General features: G+C 36.3%; 1 pseudogene across 1 annotated transcript; it reads right to left on the bottom strand.

Annotated features, from left to right (window-relative positions):
* Positions 1-879: 879 nt before the first annotated feature.
* On the bottom strand, positions 880-24,653 carry LOC147820507 (adenosine deaminase domain-containing protein 1-like; annotated as a pseudogene). Its single transcript, XR_015448457.1, has 8 exons — positions 24,286-24,653; positions 23,345-23,533; positions 20,965-21,132; positions 12,964-13,031; positions 9,092-9,217; positions 4,598-4,721; positions 2,527-2,697; positions 880-1,578 (listed from the first exon to the last, which is right to left on the bottom strand). The product of XR_015448457.1 is annotated as an adenosine deaminase domain-containing protein 1-like (transcript).
* Between the last annotated feature and the right edge of the window lie 419 nt (positions 24,654-25,072).

Genomic DNA, 25,072 nt, shown 5'->3' with positions numbered 1-25,072 from the left:
AAGCCTTGCTTATCAAAGCTATGATTTTAGAGAAAGCATAGAAAGCATACAGGCATTTATTAAGAACAAAGAAGCCTTTAAAAAGAGAGTCAGAAAAGTTTAAAGTATCTAGAGACGATCCGAACTGGCTAGTAGAAAACATAGTGAACAAGAACTTTGGTAACCAAATTAAGTCTTTTAAAAAATGACCCAAACAGTGGTTCTTCATTAATAATAGCATTTGGAAAAAGCAGAGAAGGAAGCAGCCACTTCTGAGGGTGTATTATAAAATATTTTAAAAGACACAAAAACTGGAAATAAAAAAAGAATACAGAAAAACATATACATCAAATACTTATACTTCCATAAGTAAAACCTAACTATTAATGTAAATAAAAACAAAAAAACCAATCAGGTATGTTTCTACACAAGTCAAATGTGTGCATGGGGCACTAAGATGGGAGGGAGATTCTTCACTGAATATGCCCTTTTGAGTCTTCTGAATTATGATTCAAGTAATATGTTTCCCACACAAATAAAATTAGCATAACATTAGAAAAATAAATAATAACTATTTTCCTTTTTCTAATACCTTGCATGTACATGGAACAGGAGAAATAATACCAATAAAGAGAAATACCGATGAGAGAAATCCCTGAGATTGGTATATTCAGAACAAAGCAAAATAAACAAAAAAATCCAGAGCAGCACTAAAAACAAAAATATTACCTAAACAGGGACCTAAAGCTTGTCAATGGATTCATTTCAAAATTAACAATAAGCAAAAAAAGCCAAGTGACAGTAGTAAATTATTTCAACAAGGCCATGTAAAAATTATAGAAATGAGCCCAAAACAGTTAATGAGATAACATCTAGAATACCATCCAAATATAGATCCAGCTTTCTGAAATATCTCCTCTGTCAAAAAAAGACATAAATTAATAATTTATGTATTTATTTTGCATTCTAGTCACTTCTTACTCATTGGGCCACTTAAAAGGAAAAAATTAAGAAAAGAACCAAAATAGACATTTAATACTTTCCATGCTTCAAAGAGGAGTAAATACAATGCAGTAGAAACTTTTAGATTTAAGAAGTTGAAGGAAGCATCTTCACCCCAAAGAAAGGGATGGGGGAATAGATACCATGCAAACAGAAGTTCAAGACAGCATATACCTAATTCAGTAGAAAATTAATTCTTCATCCTTTGGTAAAATGGCAAGTTTTATCACACTAAGTGTGAAACAGAAAGCTCAACCAAAAAGCGGATTTCTATTTTATCCTCAAAGTTCCATGTATGGAAAAACCAATTTTAACCTGAAAATATGAGAATTTATTGAAAGGGGCCAAGAAGCACTGAGGTCCCACTTACCAACAAGTATACTGCTGATATAAACTGGGAGAAAGTGACTCAGCAGGGCTCCCTGTACACCGAGAACTTCCCACCCTGTCAACTTGTCACTTGCAGACCTACTGTTCACTTTATCAACAACGGTGGTGGGACAGTAAACAGGAAGATAAATTTTGCCTCCAACAGCCACGTGCAGACTCAGCTCTTCACCGGCTTCAAATGCAGATACAGAATTTGGATTAAGACGCCTAGGGAAAGAAGAAAAGGAATTTCTTCTTTTGAAAATTATAATCGACAACACATGTACCTGCTACTGTCCTCTACCGTGTTTAATTTCACGGTACAGTATCTATTTAATTCCCGTTAACAGAAACAGATGCAAATACAAAGCAGCATAGGATGGATTGACTGTTTCAAACATTAACACAAAACAGAAAGTAGTCATATTTACATCTCCATTATAGATAATTTCACTATGTTACCACTGTTTATATTTCCTTTAAAAATAAAATGAGAAACTCATTTTTGTCCTTATCATAACTTGTAAATTATTTCCCTCCTCTGTGTAAAAATTTTTAAAACTACAAAATGATGAAATGGAAAAAAGACAAAAACTAGCAGTTTTTATTTAATGTTCACCCCCCAAAAATATTAAAATAATAAAAACTAAAATTATTTTTCTTGAAAATCTTCTTTAGGAAATATGTCTATTTTTGAAAGTATTATTAGAAAAATTTTAATCAAAATAGTACCTATGGTTCTCTCTAAAAGGTCAGACTTGAAGTGAATTTTACTTTCTTCTTTGTGCATTTACTTCTTTGTCTGCATTGTTTAAATTTTATGCTACATGATACTACTTATTCTTCTAAACAATGAAGTTTTGGTCATAAATATGAATAGTGCATACAGCAATACTTCCATAAAGTTTGTGAAATCTTAAAAGCAGAAAGAAGATTTACAATAGCATAGAAAAGAAAGTGGTATAGTACATGGGATTTTTAAGAAGTAGTCACAGATCACGCTGAGTGGAGTGCAAGGGGAAAGGGTCTGTGGTGCCCTACGTGCTACGAACAACAACTCACAGCTGAAGGGGGGATTTGGATACACATACAGTTTTTGTTCTGTTTGGTATAGGGATTCAGAATATGAGCAGTGATCAACCTGCTGCCTTTAAAAATAGCTTCCTTAATACTTACAGCTGTGATTTAATCTGGGCTGATCCTTTAGGCAACTGGTTCATATAGAGGTAAATGTTGGTATCTTCTTTCAGAGTAAGAAGATCAGAAGCTGGTTCTGTACAAAACATGGATTTTTCCATCATGATAGGATTTTTGCTATAGAAGAGTAGAAGCTGTCTATCAAAGTACCTAAAATAAATGTTATAATAAAACACATAAAAATGCATCTTAATGGGCAACACACATCCATGTGTCATGAGCAATGTCTATGTATATGTAAAAAATTTTGATATTGATGAGAACTTATAAAATAATATAGGCTTAATGAATAATCAAATCTTTCAAGAAGACCTCAACTGGAGGCCAGTCTCCCCTTAAGATCAGCCTTAAGACACCACGGCTTGACTACTAATCCACTTTTATTTCGCATTTAAGGCTTTGACTATCATACTCTACAAAAGACCCATTTCTCTACTGGCTCATCCCTTCTTCCTCAGGTAGTTGTACTCCCAGCCTCCCAGGGGCAAAGCCAGCTTTTCCCTTAATTTTATGCCTCCTCCCCATCCAAGCAAACAAATTGCCAGCAATACATCAACAATAATCCCATCATCACCAACAGTGGCTCCTGTTTCTTAGTGGTTTTAAAGAAAAAAAACAAGTGCACGGAACCAATATAATAAACACAAACTGTATTAAGAAGTGAAGCAGAGCTGCTGAAAGACTACAACTAATCAATTCAGGGACAAATATTGCTTTATTCATTTAAAGAAAACATGACTTTAAGATTCATTCTATTCACTCTCATCAACAAAAATATGTAACAAAAAATTAAATATCAATATATAAATGTGTCAGTGGAAGAAATAAATATAAAGGAGGCAGCCTTTAAAGAGGTCAAATAATTCTATTAGTACCAAGGAGGATGGGAAGAAAATGAATTGTAGCATGCATACAGACTACTTCAATAACTTTTTTTTTTAGATTTTAGGATTCTTTCCTTATTGTTAGAGATCAGGTAAAATGTCAAAATCTGTTTTCAGGGGTGGGGATTTAGCTCAGTGGTTCTGGGGCCTGCCTTGCAAGCGTAAGGTCCCGAGTTCAATCCCCAGTACCAAAAAAAAAAATCTGTTTTTAAATGCGCCAACAAAGAAAACATTAACAACAGGGGTCAGGGATTTAGCTCAGTGGTTTCGATGCCCAGTGCACAAGCGCAAGGACCCAAGTTCGATCCCTGGTACCAAAAAAGAAGAAAACATCAACAACAAAAAGTGGCAATACAGAGATTAAATAAAAAGAATAGAGTGGTGATAACCACTGAAGCTGGATGATGAAATTTATTATCCTATTCCCAGATGCATTTGAAAATTTCCATAAGAAGAAGTATGACAAAAAGTAAGCTCAAAGCAAGTGGATATTGTAGGAGATAACATTCACTTCCCACAGTTTATATTTTCATAAGGAGGGACTGCCAAAGACTGCCAAAGAGTAACAGTCCTATTTTTTTCTCTTGACTGCTACTAATTCTTCTTGCAAAAGGCAGAGTGATAGGTGAGTTTGGAGAAAGTAACTGGGCATGCTTACCTCAGCCCTTTTTTTTTTTTTCTCTTCGATATCTGTCAGACTGAAGAATATCTTATTGACACTCTGCTGTATGACAAACCATACCCATGGACATCACAAATGGAAACGTCAGTTTCTAATGCTGCCTTTGAATAATTATATCTAATTCAGAGGTGAAAAATGATCAAGCTTACTTGGTGCAAATCTAAAGCTATATTTTCCAATAACTTCAGCCAGTAAAAAAAAAAAGATGGTATCTCTACCTTGAATAAAACTGTAAGACTCTTAGAACTTAGTTTATAAGCACTTAATAATGGAAGGTGTTAATATTGACACACTAGACACTTAAGTTACTACTATGTTTCCAAAGGCAACATGAAAATAATTGGATGAACTGGACAAATAAGAGACTGTCATAACCTTGGTTCAAGGAACAGTAAAATTCCATTGATAAATCAAACCATTCATATGTGGACTTTGGACTGGAAGCATTACTTTTTGATGGCATTAAATGTACTCGTTACCCTACCTAAGGAGAGATCTTCTTGCTGTAAAAACACCATGAGTGTCATGTAACACTCTTCCATGTGGCTGGATGCACTGGCTGCAATTGTATTCACCTGTGCCTACAGCGACAACTTCATGATGGCCAGCTGGAAAAAAAGAAAAAAAAAGAGGTAAGCAGTAGCAAGCTATTGTAACCCTCTTTCTTATATTCTAATCCCACTATCCCATCATTTTTAATTGGGTAACATGTATTGACCAAAGAGATGGATGTATAATTCCACAATTTCAAATAAGATTATTTCAAGATTGAATTTTTCAAAAGCAATATCTTGGGTCGGGTATTTAGCTCAGTGGCTCCACCACCTGCCCTGCAAGCACAAGGATCTGAGTTCGATCCCTGGTACCAAAACCAAAAAAGTAGTATCTCAATGAGAAAGGCAAGCTGTCTTTTACACTGGTGCTTTATTTAATTTTTAGCACAATCAACAGAATCACCATATATCCTTGGCTTTTAAATGCACAACTATTTCTTACACATTTAGATTTATCTGACCTTCTAAGAGATTTCATTAAGACATGTCCTCATGAAGCTTCCAGCAGGAGAGACAGAAAAAAGACTAAACAGCTGGGAGTGGTGGTGCACACCTTTCATCCCAATACGTGGGAAGCTGAGGAAGGAGGATTGCTGTGAGTTTGAGGCCAGACAGGGATACATAGTGAGTTCAATGGAACCCTAAACTACATAGGGAGAACCTGTCTCAAAAAGCAAAAAAAAGAAAAAACACTAAATAAACCATACATGCTTCTAAGTGTTTTGAAAAAAAACAATTATGAAGATGTCAAGAATGCAAACAGGTTACTTCATGCACATTAGTTTCAGAATTTTTTCCAAATTAGCTGAAAGTCTCAGTGTGAAGAATAAGCAGCGTTAAGAATTTAGCTGCAGTGTGCAGAGTGAGCAGCATGAGAAGTAAGGGAAAAGGTGTTCCAAGTAAAAAGAAACAGCATAAGCACAGCAGAAAAACCAGTATAACTGCTGCAGTGAGTGGAATGAAAGAAATGTTTTTAGATAAGGTTAAAGAACATGTATATTCTACTATGCTCTAATATATATTCTAATATATAATGATATATAATAACATGTGATTATATATTAATACACACACACACACACACATATATATATATATAGAGAGAGAGACAGACAGACAGAGAAAGAGAGAAGAGGAGTTTGTGGATTTTTACCAAGCACTATGGGAAAACTATCATAGGTAAGGGAGTAAAAACCACCTGGCATTACATTTCACAATCAGTCCTTTCTTTATAGCAAAGAAAAAGAACTGTAAAATGAAAAAAAAGCAATAAAATGGGAGAAATTCATCTGCAAACCCTATATCTAATAAGAGTTTAATATCCAACAACTTACTACTGTAAGAAAGATTAAAAATGGGCAAAGGGTATAAAAAGATGTTCACCATCACTCATCATTAGACAACTGTAAATCAAAACCACACTACAATATCCTCACATTTGTCATAAAATGCTATCATCAAAAGGTCAAAAGATAAGTTTTCACAAGGCTGTGTATAACAGGCACCTTTATAGATTCTTGGGAAAAAAGTAAATTGGGATAGTCATTATGGATTAACAGTATGGAGATTTTTCAAGAAAATAAAAATGGAACTCCAACCACATTTCTGGGTATACACACAGGGAAATGAAACTAAGATCCTGAAGAGATACCTGAAATCATGTTCACTGCTGCATTATTCACAAAAGCCAAACAACAAAAACCTGTGTTTGTCAATACATGAATGGATAAGAAACTGCGATATATCCATGGTGGGCTATATCTATATTCCCAGCTATTCAAGAGGTGGAGGCACAAGGATTACAAGTTTGAGCCTAGCCTATGAAAATAAATGATGCAGTAAGACTCTATCTCAAAATAAAAAAAAATAAAGTAAGGCCTGAGGATGTAGCTCATTGTGAAGGCCCTAGGTTTAATGCCCAGTACCACAAAACACACACACACACACAAACACACACACACATGTATTATATACACTGATACTTATACATACTGATATATCAGTATATACATATATATCCATTTATATATGCACTCCCACATATATATTCACAAATATCTCACTTTAAATATACTCATATAATAGTATACTCCTCAGACTTTAAAAAGGAAGTCTTGCCATTTGCAACAACATGGATAAACATGAATGATGATATGCTAAAGAAATAAGATCAACATAAAATGACAATATTGCATGACCTTACTTATACGCAGAATCTATAAAGATCAAATATAGATTAAAAGAGGGGTTACTAGTGGTTAGGAAGTGGGAAAAATGGAGAGAGGTGGTTAAAGGGTTTAAACTCGCAACTATATGATATGAGTAAGTCCTAGAGACCTGATGTATAGCATGGTGACCAAAGTTAAAAATAATATACTGTATCTTCAAATTTATGGCCAACATTGTGGAAGGAGCAGGGTGCAGGGCAAGTAAACCAGGAGAGCATTGGTGTGATATAAAGAGGTGTAGTAAAACTTTTACTTTCCTGGAAAGTTGAGTAAATAGAGAACAAAATCCTCTCACTGGATTTTATACCTTGCAGACAGTGGGTAGTACTGAGAAGAGCGGTTTCCAAGAAGTAGAAGAGAAGAACAACTAAACTGGAGTAAAGTGTAGATGCTGCAAACAATTTCTTTGAGAAAGTTTGATCACTAAATCAAGGACACAACAACTACTGATTGATGCTGGAGGGTGCCAAGGGTTTAAAGGAAGTTTGCTTTTATTTGTGAGACAGAAGTTTAGGAAGCCAGGCTTTAGGGGCTACTGGAAAGATGACAGCAAACATACGTTATTCAAGGACACCTGAGCACAGATTCTGCTTTCATCCCAATGAGAGGGATGCGGTCCTGAGAATGCTGACTCTAACTCAATAACCTCCTTTTGTGGAATAATATACTGTCACTGTAAATTCTGGAATGAAATAGTGATGTAACCTCTGAGTTTCAAGGGGAAATATTACAGCAAGAATGTGCTTCAGTGGGACAGTTAAGCTTAATAATACAGGGAAAAGAGGAGGTAATCAAAAGAAGAAATTCAGCAGGATGTGAGAGGAATTGAATTTGAATTTAAGTGAAAGTTTAAGGAATTAAGGAAGGGAGATCCTTGCTCTACTGTTACAGTACAGGAGGATACAAATGCAGGAAAATACATAGATTTGCTGGTGAGGGAGAAAAGGACACTCAGATTTCACAGCTTCTTACAGATGGAACTAAAAATGATGAGGTAAGGCAATAAAAGCTAATGACAGTTGTTAAATATGTACTGATTGTGCATTACTCCAGGAATGGTCACGATTCCATTCAGGGGTTCCCAACCCACATTCATGCTCCCAATTTCTAAAACTGCACGTATTATTCTTAGTCACGTTCTTCTCCACCTAACTTCAAATCCACTTGCAGAATCCCTATGTGTGTACAAATGCTACTCAATATAAACTTTAAATGATGCTATTACTTTACTCATCTTGTTTATCTATCATTCATTCTCACCTTCATTTTATCATATCAATATTTAAAAAATACAATTTATTGCCTTTCTGCTCATGTTCATCTAAAGTCTATAAACAGTCCATCAAAACCACCTAAATGATGATTTTTTTAAACTTGGTTTCAAGTCCTATAATCTGTTAAAAAATTATTTTCTCTCAATTGTTACTTAAAGTTAACTTACCTGAATCACTGCAAACATAATTTATTAAGCTTTTACTAAACTCCAAGTACTTTGCTAATTACTTTATCACACTGAATTCTAGAAATCCCATTACATAAGGGTTATTGTTGCTATTATCTGTAGTTTTAAAAATGGAGAAGAAAATTGAAGCACAGACAAATTGAGTTTATAAATAGCCCAAAGTAATTTAAGCTGCAGAGCTCTCTGATGCTCATGTTCCAATAATTACAGTGTGTTGCCTTCCCTGTCTGAAACCTTTCATAGATTATCAATCTTACTAAACCTAACTTTTGACTGGCTGATGAGGCACTTAATAATCTGCTACCATCTTATCAATCTAACTGTATTTTTATTGCTCCTGCAAATATACTACTGTGTACTAGTAATAAATTCATGTCCTCATTGTCCCAAAATTAGTTTTCCACTCTTCTCTTTTCTTATGCTTTCTTCTCTCCAAAAATGTTTTCCTTTCCTCTATGCACCAAAGCTTTATCAACACTTAAAATTTCAGCTGAAGTCTCACTTGTTTCAGAAGATTTAAACCCTATTATTTTTCTAACATATGTGAATTTTTATGCATTTTTGCATTAAATAAAAGTGTTTTGTTTTCATCATCTGCTAGAAAAAAATCACTTCAAATTAGTATACCACTGTCAACAGAGCCAAAGATAGTTAATAAAAATATTACTATAATGTAGTTCAGATCATTAAGATACTAGTTTTTGTATAAACACATCCCAAATATTTGGACTTACCTCTTTCAACAATAAAAGCAGCCAATGAATTGGTACATTTCAGATATTCTGAGTGACTAGAAATTAGTTGATTAAATATTTCTTTAACAGTCTGTGAGATCTTAGAATATTGGGCATGTCTCCCATCTAGAAAAAAATTTATAGTGTAAACAAGGGTTAAAATGATTAAAATGAATAATTGATAATTTGAAATAGGAAAAAAGGTCCAAAGACAAAGGAGTGAAGGGAGGGGAAGGGGAAAGGAAAAGAGGGAAAGGAAAAACTATGAGAAAAGAAGAAGAAAAAAAAGGAAATGAAATCTATGTAAATAGGGAAGGGTGGAGTGGGTGAAGGGTGCCTAGGTAATGGGGAAAAAAATAAGAACCAAGATGCATCATGTACAGGTACAAACACCCAATGATAAATGTAAACGAATTGTATACCTAAAATGTACCAATAAATGAACTAAAAAAAGAATTTAAAGGCAATATGAATTTGAAGAACATTGTGATTTTTTTCTAGTGAGTCTTATTAAAAACTTACAATGAGAATAATGATTTATAGGGAAATGTAAGAAAATTTCTAAGTTATGCATGAATGAAATTTTAAAGTATTTGCACAAAAGAATACAAGCTATTGAGCTTTTTGATAACATATTAAAAGGTATGTCAACATTACATACTCTTGCTAGAGGACTACTGATGTACATTTGTGGAGTTTAGTCCGACAAGATACGCAAAACCCATGAGACAAGAGACAATTCTTTGTTGTATATATTGTCCCACACATTGCAAGATGATCAACATCCCAATGAGTGGCAGTAATTTCCCCAATCATTGTCACACTCAAAATACAGTCCCTTAATATTTGACCCACCGAAAACCTCTGCAAAGTACTAAGCATTTGGACTCTTCAAATAGTCTCATGTTCACTCTTAAAAACTCCTTAACTATGAAAGAGCTTTAAAATAGTTGGAAATAACTAGGATCACCAGAGAACAGTATGTGCTTGGTTAGTAGGGGCTTTTGGAATGTCACTGAATCATGGGTCTGGTCAGGAAGAGGTGGGTTACTGGCAGCACGCTCTCATGTAGTACATATATTTGAGATGTGTCATGATGATTTGGACAGAAATTCTTTTTACTTGCTTAATAATCACAACCTCAAAGTCACACAAATGCTAAAAATGCAAAATGAGTGGTCTCAAGTAACATTCTGTAATTGGATGTAACTTATTTCAGCCCATTTACGTGTTCATGTTTCTATTAAACCTGCACTTTCTTAATATTAATGCTCTATTTGTGGCAAAGTAGGTAAAGTAATAGCATGGAAAAGGCCAAGGGTCGGGGTATGTAGCTCAGTGGCACAGCGCTGGCCTTGAGTGTGATCCCAGCACCAAAAAGTCATCACAAGTTAAAGCTCTGAGAGAAAGCAGAATAAACTAATGGCTCTGTTTATTACCAGAATTCATGGTATAGGAGGCACTGGAGCTTCCATTAGTGTTTTCCTTTTTCACATTTAACTATTCCTGTTTCAATAAAATGAAGAATACATTTACAAGTTTCCCTCTCCAGATGCAAAACTGCTATTATAAGTTTCCTATAGATATTTTGAGAAACAATTTATAAACAATGCATTATTTTAATAAACAAAAACTGGGGCATACTATACACCAGTGTTTGCATTTATTTGGTCTTGAACATGAAAAAAGAGATTAGCACTGTTTCATTCTTTTCAAAGGTTCCACAGATTAAATGTATTATGCATTATATATTTAATCATGTGGTCTATAGTTTGTGTTTTAATACAGAACAAAAGTAATCTGCAAGAATTCTGTGTGTTGCAAGAAAATGTTTTACTGTACACTGGAAACATCACAAAGAATATTTGGGGGGCTGGGGATTTAGCTCAGGGGTTCTGGTGCCTACCTCACAAGCTCAAGGTCCCGAGTTTGATCCCTGGTACCAAAAAAAAAAAATTAAAAGAATATTTGGGATCTGTTAATATACAAACAGGGCATGGGATTGTAGATGAGTGGTAGAGAGTTTGCCTTGTATGTGCAAAGCCCTAGTTCAACCCGTAGTATCCCCCCAAAAAACACAGAAAAAGAAAACTAGCATACCATATACCTCCTGATCTTAATGTAATATTTAATAATGAATATTGTGCATGTAATGAAATCAAATAGTTAATAAATCTGTTCTTAATGTGTGTGAACAACTGAGAAGCAAGTACAACACTGTTTTCCTTATTTGTGTCTACTAATTGTTACTGGAATAAAATACCATCAAACTATTGGGAATGAAGATGAGGTACAAATAAGATGTATATGATGCCAATTAACACCATTTCTTTTTACAAGTTGCTACTTTCATGATACTCAGTAACGTGAGTCAGGTTACAAGTAACTTGGACCTATATTCAGAGTCAAACTATTGCTTTTAGTGAAGACACAGCCCAGTTAGACACAGCAAATGGCAAAGCAGGCAGTCTGTGAAACAAAAAGTTTCCCTCTATAACTTGCCCAACAGACTTCCGTGAGTCCCAAATCTATTTTCAATACCCAACTCTATTTTGACCCATAAATTTGAAGGATTACATTTGTTCTCCTTCTTCTAAACTGGACTCAATTCTTGCACTTTTTAAAAAACTACATACTCTTTCTTCACCAATTATGATCTGTTTTCTTAGGGTAACAGCAATCTATATTGTTTGCTAATCCTTGGGGTTCAACCTTGTTAGTGAGCAAAAATGTCCACAGAGGCTGAATGTTAAGAGATCACTGCTGTTCTATTGATCCCTTGTGGCTTTTCTGTTGGATTCTGCCATTCGAATGCGCTTATTTTCCATGGTCTGGTCCATTAGCTCCATGCAACCATGGAAACGTACAGGGCCTTTTTGTTCATCTCCAAAGATAACAGAAGACCACGGCTGAATAGGCACAAACTTTTCAAATCCTAACCTGCAGGCCTGAAAAATGAAAGAAAGAAAGGCTCTTTTTTATTTTACAAATACCCTAAACTTTAAAGTCTGAAGCGTTTCTAATACATTGTCACTGTAGAAATTAGGAATAATTTTCTGCATTTCATGAAATTAACAGTTTGACAGGAAAGGCATATGATAACTACCATCCAATATTGAATGTGATGAGGCTGTACTACAATACGGAAGTTGCTATTTGGTAAGAATGTACTGCATGACAGTCACTGAGATAAGTAGTTTACACGTATGAATTCACTGACACACCACAACAACTCTACACTCTACATGGGACTCTCTGAAATGGTCATTTTACAAATGAGGCAGTTAAGGTGCACAGGGAAGCAAGTGGTCCTAGATCACGTAACTAGTAAGGCGAACTGAAATTTTACCTTTCTTGAGCCTGAGCGTCGAATAAGTGGCATTTAAAGGAATGTGACTACATTATTTAAAATGAATATGCCCAATAACCACGATGCACCAGGAAACAAGACCACAAAGAATTCTCATAAAAGCGGCTGAAATTCATGAAAGTTCGTGAAACTGATGAACTACCTTCTTATAAGGAGAAGCCCCTTCCTTTAATCTTTCCTCTCCACTCCTTACTCCCCTCATCTTCTAGCAAAGAATAGGGAAACATTTTTGTCTTTCCAACTGTGAAAAGGTTGAATGACAAAATGTCAGCATAAATTGTCAGTTAGGCATTTTTTTGAGACAGGGCCTTGCTTCGTAGGTTAGGCTGGCCTCAAACTCACTACTTAGCTCAGGCTGGCCTCAAGCTCATGGCAATCCTCCTGCCTCGGCCTCCCAAGTGCTGGGATTATAGGTGTGCACCACCACACTCAGCTGCATGATTTAATTAGACTTTTAATTGGGTTAATTACCTAAGAAACAATATTGCAAGGACTTTCCTACCATAACGTACTTTTGAAACATTGCTGGTTCCGGTGAAACAACAGGTTCTGCAGAGATAGGAGGAGGACCTGTAAACAACAACAGCAAACATGAAGACACATGAGACTTTACAATACCAAAGAGCTGGCACCTTACTATGGTTAACAATAAACCAAGAATGATTCTTTTTCTGTGGATTTTTGCCAACTCCAGGTCATTGAACACAGTGTTTTAGTCGTTTTCTGGTCAGGGTCTGGGACTAAATACCCAGCACCCACAACTTAGAGGAGGAGAGGTTTATTTTGGCTCATGGGATTTTTGAGGAGTTAGTCAAGAGTCAGCTGGCTCCAAGGCAGAATGGTAGGAGGCCAGGGCAGAAGAAATACAGATCAATTAATGGCAGCCATGAAACAGAGAGCAAAGGGGGTTGCCAGGGAGGGAGACATACCTTCTAAAGCCACACTGCCAATGGCACACTTCAAACCAGGACCCGTCTCATCATAGCTGAACTCAACAATGGATAAATCCACCCGTGAGTATAATGCCCCCATAATCTAATCATCCTCAAAGCTCATGAAGCTTTGGGGGCACATTTTAGATGGAAACCATAACATTTTCTGGCCTTGGCCCCCCTAAAACCAATGTCCATCTCATTATGCAAAACATGTGTACTCTGTCTCTAAAGGTCATCAGAGTATAAAACCAGTTCAAGCACTGCTAAAAGTTTAAGTCCAAAGGCTCCTCTGTGAGTCTGGCAAACACGTGGCTACGCAGCCTGACAGAAATCTGAAAGGAAGTTAAATACTCCCGACATCAACCTTGTAGGGTACACACTCCCTTTCTGAAAGGGAGGGATGGCAGAATAGAAAGGACCAGTCCAAAAGCAAAGCCCCGAAGGGTAGACATTGAATTCTGCAGTCCCAGTCCAGCACCCAGACAAGCTGTGCTGAGATGTGAGCTCCACAGGCCCCAGCCCTCTCTCGCTGCTGCTTGCTGCCCTCACAGCCTCTTTCTTGAGCTGGCTCTGTCCAAGCTCCGCAGCTTTCCCCAGCAGACCGTCTATAGCCCTGGCATTCCTAACTTACTGGGTTCCCTGCTACACTTTCAGCTGCACTCTCACATCTTCACACACTGCATTCTCCAGGGAACACTGCCTGGCCTCCCAGGCCTTTTTCTGAAATCTAGGTAGGAGCCTCCCTGAGCCTGTAACTCTTGCATTCTTGTACACCCGTACAGCCAGCACCAACCACATGGGTGATTCCAAAGTCTGCCACCAGTGGGAGCAGTAGCTGGGCAACTTCGGGCCAGGCCTGAAGTGGTCTCTGAATGGCTGGATAGCTGAACACTGGAAAAAGCTTTCCTAGTCAGCTGTGAATAAGCTGGACATCTTGGGGCTCACCCCTCAAAGCAAATATTTACACTTTTGCATCTTTCAGTCTGTGATGGGTGGGTTCTTGCTGAGATGCCTTTAAGTCAGTAATCTTTCCTACTGTCCTGATACAAAGTACTTGGCTTCTTTTTATTACTCATCTTTTACCAACCACATTGTCCTTTTCCCCAACCCTGTAGGCACTTCCTTTGGGATGAAACTGTAAACTTTTCACATAAGCTTTTTGACCCTGATTTTCACTACAGACCTGGCTAAAAGCTGCCAGCAGTATCCATGCCACAGCCTGGATGTTGGGCCGCTTTGAAACGTTCTCTCCCAGATTAATTAGACTACCATGCTTAATCTCAGTCTCCTGCAAAAACTCAGGTCATGAGCAAAAGGAAGACCAATTTTCTGCCAGACTGTAATACACATGGCTTGTAGGCCAACTGCCAATGGAGTCCTGTTTCCAGCTGAAACTTCCTGAGATTGACCTTGACCATTTGTATTTCTGTCGGCATTCTCCTCTTCTAAGCTCAAACCAGAATCTCCAACCAACCTCAGTTTATAGCATCCTATCTCTGGTTGGCATCTCTAAACTGTTCTATGCTCCTCTCATGAACCACTTCCAAAGATATCTGAACTATGTGATCAGGTATACTCACAGCAACAATCCCACATTTTAGCTCATGCTTTCAGCCCATGCCCAAATGGCTTCAAGGCAAAAAGACCATGGCACAAGGACCTGGGTGGAGGACAGCTACCAATGCCTCGGCAGCCAGGGAGTGCCCCGAGAAGGGAGAAGGGTGTTACACACTTCTAGTTTGTGCCCCTAACGGCCTGCCTTTTCCCACCAGGCCAGATCTCTTAACCATATGTTCAGCTATGAACTCATCAGAGGATGAATTCAGCACCCAACACCTCTAAACACATGAGGCTTTTCAGGGATATCCTAGATCTAAATCTTAACTTTCAGCCCTGAGAAAGTCTTCCCTAGTTTGGTATTACTTATGCAAGTACATTCTTCCTAATCTTTTTTTTTTTTGGTACTAGGGATCAAACTCTGGACTTGTGCTTGTGGGGCAGACAGCAGCACCACTGAGCTAAATCCCCGGCCCATTCTTCCTAATCTTATAGGACTATATGGCTTGCTTCGTAAATGATGCAATCTTCTGTAAAGCAGCTAAAATAAAGCCCTCTTCTAGATATACACGAACAATTTTGTACAATAAGTCCCTGACCTACAAACGTGATCTGTTCCACAAGAATTGTTCATCAGTTGAATTCATTTGTAAGCCAACAAAGTGAGCCTTATACAGTACACCTGAGAAAGTTTGCAACTTGAATGTTCGTAAGTCAGGGACTTACTATATTTATAATACTGTATAAACATTAAAAGTAATATGCTATTAAAATTAATGAATAAAAATTTACTATTTTAAATACTGTTTTCCCAGGGAATGCTATATTCAAAGTTTTAAATGATTTTAAGTCTCATTCCTTGCAAATGCTTTTCAGTTTAGTCTCCAAAGTAAAAAGAATACGACACTAAACCAGAGGGAAAGAAAAGACCAGGAAAACTTAAATGAAGAGGCTCCAGAAGCTAAGACTCCCAACTAAAACAGGGATTTCTCTTAAGAGTTATTCATATAAAGGAAGCAAAAAAGAACTACTCTGGCCTTAATTTTGAGAAACTAGTTAGATGTACATGATGAGCAAGGAATGAGTAATAATGTAGCCTTAGGACTCATATTATTAGAAGAAAAGCTAACTATAGGTAAATACATACTTCCTGGAATTGAGAAAAAACTCAGACAAAGATGAATTTAATTCCATTTACTCAGGTCAGTATGACTCAAGTAGAAGGAAAATTAAAGTTATTAAATCTTGTATATTATGCACAGATAATCTCAATAAAATAAAACAATACTGTGCAAAGTGGTCTGTATTTTAGAACACCATGTACAAATAGCCAAGAATAATCTTCAAAAGAAGAAAATTTTGGGGAGTTCACATATCCTGATTTCAAAACTTATTCTAAAGCTATACTAATAAAAAAAAGTATGACTGGCACAAAGACAGCCCAGACAGCCCAGAAAGACACCTTCACAAACATGGTAAAATGATTTTTTTTTAAACTCTATTTTATTTATTTATTTATTTATTTGGTACCAGGGATTGAACTCAGGTCCTTGTGCTTGTGCAGCAGGTGGCGAGACCACTGAGCTAAATCCCCTGCCTGTAAAATGATTTTTTAACAAGAGTGCTGAGGTAATTCTTTTCAATAAATAATGCTGGGATATCTGTGTTACGGAAGGAAGTTGGACCCTTATCTAACATCATATACAGAAATTAACTCAAAATGGAATAAAGATCTAAACATAAGAATTAAAACTATAAAAGTCTTAGAAGAAAACATAGAGGAAAAACTCTATGACATTGGATTTGGCAATGATTTCTTCCCATAGAAGGGGAAACAGATGTTTAGAAACTAAATAAAAGGCATGGGAAATAAAAGAAAAACAGACACATTGGATTTCATAAAAATTGAAAACCTCTGTATATCAGAGGACACTACAACAGAATAAAAAGGCACCTCACAGAATGGGAAAAGTATTTGCAAACTACATATCTGACAAGGGTTTGACAAGACACAGAGGAATTCTTAACAACAAAGCCCAACCAAACTCAGTTGAAAAATGAGCAAACAAGTTGTACAAACATTTCTCAGCTATTATTTAATGACAGAATTTCAGTTTTGTAAGATGAAGAGTGGATATTAGCTGCAGAACAAAGTAAATGTTCTTAACATTACTGACTTGTAACTTAAAATGGTTAAGATGGTAAATTTTGTTATGTGTATTATACCACAATTGAAAATTTCTGAAATGATTAAAAAAGAGGTAGTCAAGTAAAATAAACATAAAAACCAGATTCTTACATCATTGTAGCATTTGTTAAAAATTTTCACAACTTAACATAGCATTATAAATCACATCACTCTTGAAAAATATTTTATGTAGTTAATAAAAAATTATACCTAAAATACAAACTATGAAAGAAGATACATGAAAAATACTTAATCTAAACTATTTTGAAAGTGAAGTATGGAAAAACTAAAGGAAATTTTTCTAAATATGTTGTAAAGAACTATAAGGAGACTAACAAACCATGTAAGGCTAACAGATAACCAAGAGAAGAAATACTCAACTCTTATTTTCCTTCTATATCTCCTCTCAAGAATAATGCACCTTTAACTGTTTAGAACAAAGAAAGAAGAAACTGTTGCACATTACAGGGGAAAGGGTGATATATTATTTCCAGGCTCTAGACCAAGAATAAAAACACATTAGTCAAAAACTTGTCACTGTAATTAAGGTACTGCTGGCAGTTTTTGAGGAAACAGTAAGGAATATAAAAGTGGTAGCTACAGAAATGCTACCTTACTTTTCACAAAGAAGAGAAAACACAAATGTTTAGAAATTAAATTCTGTAGCTTCCCAGGGAAAACATTTTCTAGCCCTACATAGACAAACATTTTTAAAACCTTCAGAGGAAAAGCATTTTTTTAAAAAAAGCCAATTACAATTATTCACTTCTAATAATTACATTGCATGCTCAAGGTATATTTTAACTTGATTTCAACAAAGTATTTTAGCTCATAGAGGGTATAAGACAGGCCTTACTTAATTTTAGTTATCCAGTACATATCACAGTTCCTAGAAGACAGATTTACTGATCCTACTGAATTCTATGACTGGATAGAAACTAAGAAAATATCACTGGGCACAAAATACACCTAGGTAAGTTGATAGCTGATAAAATAATCATATAGAAAAGACTTCTATTAACAAACTGAAGGAAAGTCTTAATATTATTATTTGTCATATGTTCCATATTTTACATTAATTTGTTAAATACCCTAGACAGGCAAAGATATCTATAAAAAAATCTGAGTAAGTCACTAGTCATTAAGCTCCACATGGGGAGTAACTGTTCACGCAGAGCATAATACAGCCCCTAAAAATGAATAACTGTAAACATGAACAAACCTAAAAGTTAGCAGAGATAGCAAAATTATGAGATGATAAAAATTAGGACTCAAAATTAACTTTATTGGAAAGATGAGCTTCTGGGCCTTTAAATATTTAGGAAAAAAACGTCAAAGAAAATGTGTACATAATAAAAAAGGAAAGAAGGAAAGAAGCCAGGTAACATCAGACGATTAAAGCAATAAATACAAACGTTAAACTTCTCTATTAAAATATTCTTTGATTATATAAAATAAACTAATATTATACTTTATAGAAAACATTTTTAATTAAAACAAGATAATTAGAGTTATTGGACAAACACACAAACGACCTAAAACAGCACTATTAGTATTAGAGAAAAAGACCAACAGATTTATTTATATACATGTGTAAAACAGGAGAAAAGAACTAATTTTATATTGAATTTAAAAAGGTATATTTTATAACAGAGTGAAACCACAGCATCTGTTGCAGAAATCTCAGAAAGAAATACACGGAGACACAGAATTCTGATAAAATAATAAAATTTCTTCTGGAGAGCGGGCGGGAACGCCAGAAACCAGTCTGGTCCTATCCCTGCCCGCTTTGTTCAGTGTTTCCCTTGTTATATCCTTTTAGCCAGTATCTCATCTCTAGTGGTCTCTGATGTGTAAATACAATTCCAGTTCCTATTTACAAGTCACAGACACAAGGTAGGCACATATATATTGTAAATTCACCCTGGCATGGTAACTTTGTTAGGTTAAAGAAGTTACTGGTTAAAGAGTCAGATAACCCTCACCTTAAACAAGGAGCAAATCTTAATAGAACACATTACTTATTGTGCTTCTACAACGACCTTAATATTCAATCTATTAAGTTATCTAAAGTTTTTCCCTATCACAGCTATACTCTCTGTAGGTCAAATAACATGTAAGCAACAAATCAAAGTATTACAATACGATAAGGATAAAAAGGAAATTATAGTCCCAACACTTCCAAGAGACAAAATTATACCTGGCCCTAAAATATTAATAATACTGTAAAAATAGTAGTGAGTAGAAAATAACATGAAAATTAGTAAAACACACTAAGTATCTATTAAATCCAAAATACAACAAACCATTGGAAAAGCAATAAGAAAAACTATATCTCAGAAATTTTGAGTAGTGGCAAAATGTCACTTTTGATTATTAAATAATTGCTTGAAACTAACAAAACAAAAATATTTGAAATATGATTTCAACTACAGAAAGTACATACAGACTTTAAGTGTTAGGAAAGAAATGAAAATAAAGATGAAGTTAATGGACTAAAAAAAAAAACCAACTCAGGAGTAGAATAAAGTGAAGATCTGTACTTAAGAAGAATGAATTTACAGTCACTGCTTAATATCAAATTTAAATATTTTCCTTTAAAAAAAGACTGCCTCAGATTTGAGACATTGTACCTGGAAAATATAATAGTGAGTGAAAAAAACTAGACATACAAGTTGAAATACCATATGGTATCCCTCATTTGAGCAAGGCAACAAACAAACCAAATAAAACATGAATGGAAGGAGACGAGGGTGTGTGGATCTCTTTCAAATGGGAAGGGGTCCAAGAGATGAAGGACAAGTGCTGAGTGGGAGTGGAAATGGAAATGAGTAGAATGAGGATATACCATGTCTGGGGACCTAACAACCTCAAAGAATGTAAACGTTATTTGCCATAAATGTATGCTAAGATTAATTTCTATAAGAATGAAAATGGGGAAGGAAATGGGAATTAAAGGATGAGGACAGAAGCAGGGAGGGAAAGGTATTCAAAAAAACCGGGTTATATTATGTACATGTACCCCTCTCCCTCCCCACAATGATTGGAAACTGCATGTGCTGCAAACATATACAAATGAAAAAGAATTGTATAGTTTAAAAAAAGTTGCTTCATTTACAGGTAAACCAAACTGTGGTCTAACGTGAAATGAACAATGGCCCAAATTGGTAATGTATATGTTGACATATTCTTCGAATTAATTAATATTTAATAATAGCAGCCATCATTTGGTTTGGTGAAGAACTTCGGATCTATTACTTATTTAATCCTAATGATAGCCGTAGGTCACAGCTGTTACTATCACCGCCCTCACTTTACAGGTGAAACTTAGGTGGAAGGGACAAATACTGTGTCTGCCAGGGTCAATATTTCAGCCTTAGCTATTGGATTCTGGGGTTTACATTCTTAACATTTTTATGGTACCCTTGGCCATCATTTTTTCAAGGAACTGTTATTTACTGAATTTAACAGGCACATTTTACCAAAATTGCCCACAAATTTAATCCTTAGTATTAAATGGATAGGGTTCTGTGCTTAATAAGAATTTAATAAACACCCGAAAAAGCACATTTTAAAACTTGAACTCATTAATAATCTGATAAATTATCAGGCAGTTTACCAACATGATTTCATCTTTTGATACTGTAACATGCAAGAGCATTTTAACTTCTACTAAATACATCAACAGAGAGAAACTGAAGGAAATTATTCAACTCCTGTAACTTCTATCTTACAGTTGCCAAGTGACTTCATTAATATAAATCAGATGATTCCTTTCGGAAAATGATACATTTTTCAATACTTTTAAATCAAGAATATTTACCTGATTGTTCTAAAATTCTTGGTTCAGGTTCATCCAAATGTAGAAGCTCATCAAGAGTGAATTTTGCTGCATTGGATCTAGATTCCTTTTTATTTTGTCCCAGTCCAGTCTTATACTGAATACCATCCACCACAGCACAGAAGGAAAAATACGGCCCCATCACATTACCTTGAAAAAGAACTCAGAATGACTGCGACAATAATTCACAGTATATTCTTGAAAACAATGTCTGTATATAGGAAAACATTCCAGAACAAAAATTCTGGAAAACAATTTACTCTAAAACACGTTTGTCTGTAGATCCAACAGGGTTTGAAACCAAAGCTGGGTGGGGCCCTGTTCCAGTTCTGAGGATTCAAATAGCTGCATTTGCTCCAGATTCAGGGTGCGCAATAGAAACAGATTTAGAATACTGCATAAGCCATACATAGGGTAACAGTGAGTTTCTAATATAATGCTCAGCACTCAATCTACTGGACAATCAGAAAGAGATAAAATAAGGAGACTTCTGGTAACATTTCTCTTCCTTAAACTTTAGGATAAAGTTGAATTCCTCCAATCTCTGGATGACTCTAACACTTACAAATTCCAAAACATAAGAAATTCCTTTGAAAAACCCATGCACTGATCAGGGAATCACAGCAAACAACTACAATGTACTATACCTTAGGGAAGGTGGAGGGGGATCCCAAAAAGAAAACCAAAATATAAACAACAATGAAAAGGAATTAAACTGAAAGTCCATTCTTCCAAAATTACTTTCACATTTTTTTGGATATAAAATGAAATAGAATAATCTCATCAATTTATGGGTTACAGATTCTCATTTCAGTTTTGCTTGTTGGTACGTGGATTTTAACAGTCTAAATATCCACACTTTGGTTATGGACAGCTAGCTACAATGTCACGGCACATAAACCCTACCATCTTATTTCTCCACAGGCCTAATCTTTGGTTAAAAACATTTAGCAAAGTTTTATCAAAAATTCCTGTCTGCATCTGGGTACTACTTTCTTCCCATCATCTAAGACATCAGTTTCCTCAATTCCTTCCTTCGTGATGATCTGTGTTCCAATCTACATTTACTAAGCCAGAGGGCATTTTGTATACTTAACAGAGGACACAGCTGATTCTTATGTAGGAGATATTGCACATATTTCCTGATAAGTATTGGCTTCAATCAGTTTTTATCAGGGTTCTCAAGAATTAATATGATTCTAAATCACATGCAGAACTTGTTAATACTGATATCCTAGTCTCAATACCCTGCCTATACAATCACACTTTGAATTTAAAATGAATGCCATTAATAATCAATGAGGCACTTTTCTGAGTAGTTTTTGCTCAGAGTAGTGAAAATTTTCTTTCGTAAATTTTTTCTTTCTTATAATGACCAATAGCTTACATTTTCCAGGGGCATTCTGAGACTAATATAGGAAAATTAACAAATTACTTAGAGATGAAGCCCACCTTTTATATTAAAAAGAGGCCACTTTTTACACAACGACCCTATTTTTCGTCAACTGTTAAATTTATTGGTATTTTATTCAAAGCAACAAACTGAAAGTTGCTATCACTGTGACAGTCTTTACTAAAATCAAGCGGTCTAAATTCCTCTGCAAAGATATTAGCTTTAAGATCCATACTGGCAAAACACTATTGGGAAAATTAAAGAAATCAAACTACTTGCAGGTACATATACACACAAAGATTTTTTAAAGACTTTTTTGACCCCTAGCTTTAACCTGTCAATGTCTCTTAAAAGCCCTCATTCTTTTAGTCCACTTGGCTAAAGTTCTTCCTAATTACTAGCTATAACGTGAAGAGGTCAGAAGCTGCTTCAGACATTTTACTGATCTACATTTTAATAGGCTTCCACAGGTCCATGAAAAAGGTTGCAAAGTTGAAAGGAGAATGGTAGAAACCCTAACAGACAAGTCTACAAACAGTACCAACTACGCAGATGCTCTTTTCACATCAAACCCTTGAATTTCAAGGGCCATGTTTAATGATATTTTTCCTTAGGCATTGTAATCATAGAATCCTCTTAAGATCATCATAGTCCAAATACTTAGTATCACTAGAAAAGCAAGCATATTTTATGTGCAATAAGTATTTAGACCCCCAAATAATCCAGGAGACTGACTTCAGTTTGGCCAACCACACACAAAAGCTACAATTTGATGACAATAAAACTTTTATATATTTATTTTCAGAGGCTCCGAAGGCCTAATGCAGAAACATAAAAGTTTAAGCACATCTGTCAAACTGGTATTTATCTATTCCTACCAGTCCATGCAATAACCAAAGGTAACATCACTTCAATGTTCTGCTTCTAAAGGAAAAATATTTCCCAGTACTGTCATAGTTTTGTACTTGCCTGTTGTAACAGTTTCCTTAAGGTCAAGCTGAACCCGCTGCATTTGTGCAAATTGGTGTAAGGCTGACACAGGATTTATCTCTCCATGTTTGTATTTCATTATAAATTTCTTGGATATTTCTTTTGGAGGAAGGGCAGGATTTGAAGTGGATGAAAGACTTTTGGAAAGCAATGGTTCTGGAAAATTACCTAAACGTGTTTACGTTGTCAATTTAGTTTCAAAACTGAGCAAAAAGCACTAAATCCTTGAAAATGGAAGATGAACTTAGTCCTATGTGTTTTTCTATTGAATAATTTTGGCACACATGATAAGCACAGTCTATTACTGTGTATATCTTTCCTCATACTAAGGCTATTTTCCAAAGAAACAATACTATTATTACATCATTAATGATATTTAAAAAAACCTTGGAATTTTAGCAATGTCGAAGTCTTTACAGATGATGTCACTAAGGCCTAGAACAGAAAAAGACACTGTTGGCACTAAAATCTAGTTTCCGGCTCTCATCCACTATTTTACACTGCCACCATACTCAGGGGTCACAAATCGACTGGTGTGATTCGAGTTCAATAGAATTTTTAAGTAGGTGTCCCTGGTCTGTACTTAATACTAGGCTAAATGATCTGTGAAACACAAATTCACGTAACTCCAGTCCTTTCTCTAAAGCCTCACATCAAAAAGACAAAACACACTTGAAGCCTTCGGCAGTGAAGGTAGTAACAAACTATGTGAGCATGAGTTCTACAGGACCCCCCAGTGTCGTGTCGGAAGTCAGATCCTCTCCAGCTGTGAAGTAGCCGCAGGGAAATGTATACACAGTACATCTGGGAAACATTTAAACCTGGGGCTCAAAAGAACATACTGCCTCCCCCCGCCCCCCGCCCGAACCTTGAAGCACTAAGGCACTACTGCAGTGCACAGAAAGCATACCGAAGCATACCCGTCACTTGTGTGACCTTGGATGCCATAGCTGACAGGCTGCCACTTTCAGAGGAACGTCTTGCAGGTGGAGTTTCCATCTGGACCACTGGGTGAACGGGAAAGTTCTTTTTCAACGTCTGAGTCTGAGCAAAGCTGGGGACCCTCGACCTCTGAAACCAATCACTGCTGCCAGTTTTCTCACCGACAAATCATAAGATGGGTGGAAAATGAAAACATATACGAAGAACACTCTGGAGAAACAAAAGAAGCCTAAACCCTGATTTCCCATCTATAGTTCTTACACACACATAACTGGAGGCCAAATCCCTCCAACTGATTTCATGCTTGCTGCATGAGTTTTAATGAATATTGAACTCTTCTCTCCCAAACTCGACTACAACGAGGCAAGAAAAGGCAGCAGTCTGGGGAAACCCTTGCATCCACTCCGGGATTGCGGGAGACAGCAGCAGGGGCAAGGAAAAAGAGACTCGGCAGCAGCACGTGTTGGCTTCTGCAATTCTAGCGCCGCCCCACTCACTGAGGCCCCCCTTGCCTCTGTGTCCGGGGGACGCCGCCGCGGGCGCGCAGGTGCCTGCCAGGGCCAGGCCCAGGCCCAGCCTCAGACCCCAGGCTCGCGGGCCGCCGCCTGCCGCCGCCATCACACAGTCCGGCGCCAACCACTCTCCTCTGGCTGGAATCCGAGGCCCAGGCGCGTCTTTTAAAGGTGCCCCTGAGAGGCCCGCCCCCGGCGCCCGCTGTCCAATCACCAAAGGTCTCCAGGGCCCCAACCCTGCCGCACCCCCACG

This window comes from Heterocephalus glaber, unplaced genomic scaffold (genome assembly GCF_053883595.1).
Source record: "Heterocephalus glaber isolate CG9 unplaced genomic scaffold, H.glaber_assembly_v1.0 deba00001868, whole genome shotgun sequence".
Classification (NCBI taxonomy): Eukaryota; Metazoa; Chordata; class Mammalia; order Rodentia; family Bathyergidae; genus Heterocephalus; species Heterocephalus glaber.
Note: the sequence above shows the minus strand (reverse complement) of the source record. Positions and strands in the feature narration are given on the sequence as shown.